Below are 7668 nucleotides of genomic sequence, written 5' to 3' on the forward strand. Positions count from 1 at the left end.
AATTAATCATTAATTTTAATATAATTTATTTATTTTGCATTAGCCGGAAAACGGCACTTTGGCTTTTACATCGGACTTTAAACAATTATATAGCAATATCACAACCAAGCCCTAGGTAAAGAAAAAACCACCTAGGCGGGAATCGAATCTGAGACCTCTGGGTTGGCAAGAGAGGACGTTACCCCTCTACCTACGGGGTTGGCAAAAAAATGTTCCCATGCCGGGAATCGAACCCGGGCCTTCTGGGTGAAAGCCAGATATCCTAGCCACTAGACCACATGGGACAACTGCTTCCTTGTACTAGCTGCAAATTCAAGTTACCCCTTACAGATCTATTTTGTGAATTCCGGCACTTTCACAGCAATCTACCTAGCAGCAATACACCTAGTAGAAAATGGTGCGAACTTATCTTTTCAAAAATATTGGAATAGCTAACCGTTTCCGAGAGCACTAGCGATCAATAACCGATGTGGCCAATGCCTAAATCAAAAGCGATACTAAAAACAAAATATGATAACTATTTTAAACAATTACGTGAAAACCATGGACGGTGGAGAAAATAAGTTCCGTGGAGTTCTCCCGGCTCCACCGTTTCCAGGTTCACGTGACTCTTCCAAGGTCTATAAGAAAAACCATCCATTAGAAGCGAGGTTTTGTTGAATGAACTTAAATTCTAGCATTAACAGTTTTTAATTGATAACTCCTTCTTAAACGAGATACATTTCATGTAAACTATTTTCATACCTTGGGATAGGTAGAAAAAGAATAAGTAATTTGATTGTGTATGTTATGGCAAAGAGGGAGAGGGGTCTATGTAAAAGGAGTGTTGGAGGGAAACGAGAATATGTTAACGATGTGATGAAGAGGAGCAGAAGGCAAAAGACTTGGAGAATAAAATGATGTTAAATTAACAGCGTGGGGTTAAATAATTTTCGTAATAAAATCTTTCATGAAATAATGTGTAGCACTTTTCAAGGACTATTCAAGCAGACAAGGTTTGCATAAAAAGTATCGGCAGCAATTTTTTCCTGACCTGTGTGTGTGAGCAGAAGACTTCAGACCATCGGTTAAGTGTGCGCATGATCGCATATCGTACTATAGGCATTGATGCAAGACAGTACACCATTGAATCGCTGGAAATTTTGCGATGCGATGAAAGACCTCTGCTGAACTCGTCCCGAAGGCCATGACGGACGACCAAGAGCCAGGTCGAGTGTATGCTTGCAAAGATGACCTTCTGCAAAGGCATTTCGATGATTCCCCAACCCCCATAGAGTCCCAACTTGGCAGAGGCAGATTACTATTTCATATTCCCAAAAGTGAAATCCTCCATCCTTCAAAGGACACCACCATTGGATCCTTGGTATCGACAAAGAAGCTTGCGCGCGTAACCTTAAGGACCTTCCGAAATCCGCCTTTGAGTGGTGGAAAAGTCGCTGCTAAAAGTGTGTCGACGTTCAAGGGATGTGCTTTGAAGAATTTGGAAGCAATATCTTAAATGAATATATTCATTCGAAACTTTTTCCGATACTTGTTATACAAACAATGTACGTTAACCTTCCGACGGTAGAGGTGGCGCCGATATCCATCAATACGTCGGCTAATCAATTTAAAACATCTTAAAACCTATGATAAAATTTTCAGTAAAAACCAGAGGAATTTTATAAAAAAATTTATTTATTGAATTTAATTCGAAAATTTCAGTTTCAAGGATAGTAGCTAGAAGCTATTGCGGATTCGCCGTTGAGAGAAATGGAATCCAGAATCCGTGACCCTAAAAAGAGCATTGTCCGCGGCTATCTGTTTAGAGTGATTGGAATTAATGTTAATAAACAGCGGCTTAAGTTTCGTTGCGTGTGTCGTGTTTTTCTGGAAAAAGAATGTCTCTTTCAGTTACCAGGAGAGAGCAAATAAAAGAGGGCTAACGTACTGGCTTCCCACCCTGAGGGCGCGGGTTCAAATCCCGGCGGTGTTGAATATTTTTCAGAGGTATCTCGATCCCTACTTGAGGTGCTTTGTGGAGGGCACTTTGAGTGAGTACGCCGTCCGTCGGATGGGACGTTAAACTGTGGACCCCTTGGCGCCTTTCGTAAAGAGTAGGCTAATGCCGACGCCGGGTTTCTCTCCACCCTTCATCCTTTCCTATCCATCCCCTATGGCGCAAATGACCTTAGCTGTCGGTCGCCTCCCCTCAAAACTACTACTACTACTGCAAATAAAAGAAAATGCCGGGAGTAGAATAAGAGCAAATTTGTTCAATGAAATGAACAGCTAGAGATGAAAATTACATAATCTGTAAGCAGACTGTCTTTTGTTGAACGATTGATAGAAGTGCGCAATTCATATTCTACATATTTTGGGCATTTACGCCTCAGCAAGTATCTGCGGTGCGCATAAATGCTCTAAAAGACATGATAAATGATAAAAGTACCGAAACATCTGCAGTAAATTGGATTGCATCCGAACATTTGTTATTGAAGAATAAAGTAAAAATAAACGGGAACACGTACGAAAGTTAGTTTCTGCTAACAGGGTGCTTCAGGGTATGTCTCCTGGGGAAAAGGACCGTTTGTCGGTGAAAGTAAATGGAGAGCGGATTTCATTGCTAAGATAACTTACTCTGTACAGTTTGAACGAGGAACTCTTGCATTAAATAAAAATAAAAGAAAGAAAGCATTTTTTTTTAGCATTTTGGAACAGAGCCCAAGCTTCTGGGTAATGGAACATATTCCATTTGTGTGCGCGGCATAAATCAGAACGTTAATTTATGTGGGAAAAATTCCAAAGCTCCTCAGCTTACCCTATGCAGGCAGTAAATTATTATAAAGACCGCTCAACTCAGATGTTCTGTAACCCTCTTGACTACTTCCTACTAAATTCTGTCGATTTCCTTGACTTTGGAAAGGTGTTTTGGCATTAGTCGTTGAAGGATTTCCAAGTACTTGGATGAGCTTCTTAATAACATTACGCAGACAAAATAGTTGCATCTCTTGATGGGCGACCAAGAGCAGGGACGAAATTGAGATTCAAATTGGATTAGATAATTCCTTTATGATTTTAAAAACATTTTCATGACATGACATGGCCTCCAAAATCATTAATACGATGTACAGTAATGGTCACTTTCTAACAAATTAAAATTTGATACTTGAAATGCTCCAAAAATTATTTCTTTTAAAGATGCAACGCTCGGATCAAAGAGCGTCGAAACGATGACGGAGTTATTTAAAAAAATACTAAATTATTTTAAAGAAACAAGATTCTTCTAACATCTACCACACCACATTATTTCTGCTGGGAATTAAAATTACATTAATTTAATATACCTGTACAGGACAGAAAGGAAAACAAACGATGAAGAACTGGGGGGGGGGGGTAGGGAATGGTGGGGGAGGGGAGTGGATTGTTGGGAGAAATCGGGAGGCACGAAAGTTGGGCGCAGAGCGTTTTGAATAGGAATGGGATTTTGAAGATTATGATGTAGGGGAAAATGCTAGGCAAGCTAGGACGGGGCAGAAGTATGACTGGGGATGTTGGACGGCATGAAGGTTAGGAAGAAAGAATACAGAGTTGAAGAGGGAATTTTATATAGTAACCGATTTCTGGTTGTTTTTCTTAGGAGAGGCAATTAACTGAATTATTGCGCGATTCCGGCTGCGTTCATCGAAAACTTACTTAACCGGTAGAATACCATAAATAGCGATAATACTAGTAAACTACTCAACACTAATGTTCAATTTCCTCAATCTCCGAATGATTTCGAGATTATTGTAGGGGAAGGCTTCGCTTATGAAAAAAGGAATACATGACGATAATGCATCGCTAACCTCGCTGAGCAGATGTTATCCCAAGTAACAACCTTCGCAATGAAAATCCGGTACTTTGAGGGTTCAGTGCCAACTACGGCTGATCAAGTAAAACATTTGGGGGTAGTTCTGATACCACGCCTTTCATGAGGAGCACACATCAGGACAATATGCAGATCTGCTTTAAAGAAACTCTGCTTCATTAAACGTTTGGTGAGGAAATGTAATGATAAAGTCAAAGAGCGGTGTTTTTTGGCTTTAAAAACATGTAGACCTTATTTGGAATATTTCGTAATTATATAGGATCATTGGGAGTATATTTGGCAAAAAGAATTTCATAAAGTCCAGAAAAAATCGGCGAGATTCGTTAAAAAAGGTTATAACGAGATCACAAGTGTGACAGGTCTCTCAGGGGAATTAGGCTGGGAGCCACTTGAAATACGAAGGGAGCAAGCGAGGCTTAGACTTTTAGAAAGGTTCAGAGCAAACGAGTTTAACGATGACCCTAAAGTGATTATAATTGTCCCACATTACTTAAGTAGACCAGACCACAACGATTAAATAAGGAGATAGATTCCAGTATAGATAGATACAAATACTTATCCTTTCCCCGAGCAATTAGAAATCATAATAGTAAAAAACCAGTCACTTTATAAATATCAAAGGCATTTAATGTTTAATCAGGACAAGATTACAAGTTACGTGGATTACGGTATATTCGTAGGTGCATGGGTAGTTGACAGTCTATGCACTCGTATCTGCATGTGTGTGAGTTTTATAGGTTTCTACATCTACATCTACTTAATACCCCGCAAGCCGCCGCAAGGGCGTGTGGCGGGGGGTGCTAGGACACCACCCGTAATTTAGAAAAGAAAAAGAAAAAAAAACCGCATGCAATAACCACAAAATCATATTTAAAAAAAAACATGGCATACATTCATGCATGAACACTTACACCCCACACACATGCAAACACAATAAAACTACCAACTAACATACACATGCACCTGAAAGTATACCTAAAAGCTTTGCAGTGTTTAACTTTGTTCCGACTTGTAAATTCAACGTTTTTAATATTTCTAAAGTGACTTCGGTTTCTTGCTATTATGATTTCTGATTGTTCGGGGAAAGAATGAGTATTTGTACCTATCTGTCCTGGAATCTATCTCCCTTAGTTTATCTTTGTGGTCTGATCTACCTAAGTAGTGTGGGGCCATTATAATTCCTTCAGTGTCATAGTTAAACTCGTTTGTTCTGAACCTTTCCAAAAGTCTAAGCCTCGCTTGTTCTCTCCGCACTTCAAGTGGTTCCCAGCCTAAATCCCCTAAGAGACCTGTCACACTTGTGTTTTTATCATAACAATTTTTAACGAATCTAGCGGATTTTCTCTGGACTTTATCTAATTCTTTTTACCAAATTTTCTCCCACGGATCCCAAATACTTGCGGCATATTCCAAATGAGGTCTAACTAGAGCAAAATAACACCTCTCTTTAACTTTTTCATTACATTTCCCCACCACCCGTTTTATGAAGCCAAGTTTCTTTAAAGCTGATCCGCATATTGTCCTGATATGTGCTCCCCATGAAAGGCGTGGTGTTAGAACAACCCCCAAATATTTAACTTGATTTGCCATAGTCAATACTGAACCCTCTATTTTGTAGTTTATATCCTGTTCCTCGCTTCCTTTATTCCAAAATTTCAAAACTGCACATTTATCTATATTAAGTGTTAAGCCCCATTTATTGCACCATTCCGAGATATTGTCTAAGTCTCTAGAGAGTAGCTCGCGATCTAGTTGGCTCCTTATATCCCTGTATATCACCGTGTCGTCAGCAAATAACCTTAGATAGCTACTAACGTGTGTGCTTAAGTCATTTATGTATATTAAGAACAGAAGAGGCCCTATTACACTTCCCTGGGGGACGCCCGAAGTTACATCTCTCTCCGTTGAGCACAACCCATCTATGACTACTATTTGTTTGCGGTTTGACAAGAAGTCTCTAATCCAATTAATTATTTTCTCATTGATCCCATAGTATTTAAGTTTATGTAACAATTTATTGTGTGGGACTTTGTCGAAGGCTTTTTTGAAATCCAGGAATACTGCATCGACTTGTGTGTTGTTTTCTCCCGATCTAAGTATATCGTGAATGAAGAGAGCATGAATATAAACGATTTTTTTTGTGAAGATTAGCATGGATTTGTTTGTTTTGCATGCGGTTTTATTCTTAATTACGGGTGGTGACCGAACACCCCCCGCCACACACGCCCTTTCGGTGGCTTGCGGGGTACTATGTAGATGTAGATGAGACTTGAGTATTCCTTTTGATGGAGCGAATAGGGTGAAAAATTACAACCGGTCGCTGGGGGAGAGGGGTGTCGGCAGGGTGTGGAATCCACAGTCGGAATGATAACGCCTCAGAGAGGGCGCTTTCACGCTCTCCGATATTGAAACACATTTAAAAAATCATTTTCAATATATTTCCATGCTAAAGAATGCAGTAGTCGCGCAAAATAAATTCAGGATTATGGTGATTAATTATAAATAAATTTTACAGCAGATTTTTAGCCTGAAATTTCACATTGAGTATTGTAATAATTCGCAAAAATATTTTCACGAGCTTAGTGACGAAATTTATGGCAGTAAGAAGGAAGCAGTAATAAATAAAGATTATTTCTGTGGCTTCATATTGACTCGTTCATTCGGCGGTACTATACATCGCATCTCGAGATATTAAACGAATGACTAAAGAGCGTGCGAGGAAATATGAGTACGTCTTCATAAAATTTAAACCCTCTCCAAAGATGAATCAAATAACAATTATTTATTTGTGCATACAGTAAATAAATATTGGTCATATAAGTGGTAAATAACTCAAAGAATTATTCTGAGGAAAATTAAATTTTAATTATAATTTAAAACCGTCCCGTTTGTACAGGAATATCATTGTAGTAGATTTACATGCAAAAGTAGCATTTAATGAATTCTACTAAATACCATTGAATTTATTCAGTGGTAATCTACAGACGTGATCCAAAACCTTTCCGATTTCTTATTCAGAAACTAAATGCTTAGGAGAGTATTAGGAGTCAGTCAACAACTTTTGTGCCAAAAACAACCCTGCTCCGATTGACATCGTCCACCAAACGACTCTTAGATGGCATGTCACTTCCGAGGCTATATCTATGGAAGCGATTTTCATGAAAATAGGACCATAAATAGCATTTGAGGAACAAAAATAATCTAAACCTTTCCGGAAATAAATAAATACCCATTAAGAGTGAGGAAAATTTAGAGGCCCGATTTTAAGGCAAGCAAAAACATTTTTGTCTGAATCTGAATTCTGTCACTGTCAGGTAGTAATTATTTAATAATATGATATAGAACTGACTAAATCATCAATCTTAAAAACTAAATGAGTCAAAAAAGTGGAATTTTTGGCATTTAACCGCAATAAATAGCTTATTAAGCAGTAAATATAGCTTAATAAAAGTAGCTAGCCATTATACATTCAGGTGTCATATTGTAGTCTATTTTAGGAGCCAAAGTTAGGGGTATGATGGCTTTGTCAGCGAGTAAATGTTAGGGGAAAAAAGAGTCTAATTTATCAATGAGAGATAAACAGTTCATCGTATTATATACACATACCTTAAATGGAAAAATCGTTTTTGAATGACAGAATGAAATAGAGAAGGGATCATTTTATCTATCAAACATGACCACCATAAAACAGAAAAATATCTCGTTTTAGGCCATCTTTGGTGGCAGAATTTTGATCAAAAAACTTATTAGTACATAATTTTTTTAGGAATGAAAATTCGGATGAAATAATCTGTTAAACTTTGGTGAACAAAGTTTTG

The 7668-nt window shown here is 38.2% G+C and overlaps 1 non-coding gene across 1 annotated transcript; it reads right to left on the reverse strand.

Annotated features, from left to right (window-relative positions):
- Positions 1–212: 212 nt before the first annotated feature.
- TRNAE-UUC (transfer RNA glutamic acid (anticodon UUC)) lies at positions 213–284 on the reverse strand. Its single transcript has one exon. It is a non-coding gene; the product is annotated as a tRNA-Glu (tRNA).
- Positions 285–7668: the final 7384 nt, after the last annotated feature.

Source organism: Hetaerina americana, unplaced genomic scaffold, assembly GCF_022747635.1.
Source record: "Hetaerina americana unplaced genomic scaffold, ioHetAmer1.1.p SCAF_10, whole genome shotgun sequence".
Lineage (NCBI taxonomy): Eukaryota > Metazoa > Arthropoda > Insecta > Odonata > Calopterygidae > Hetaerina > Hetaerina americana.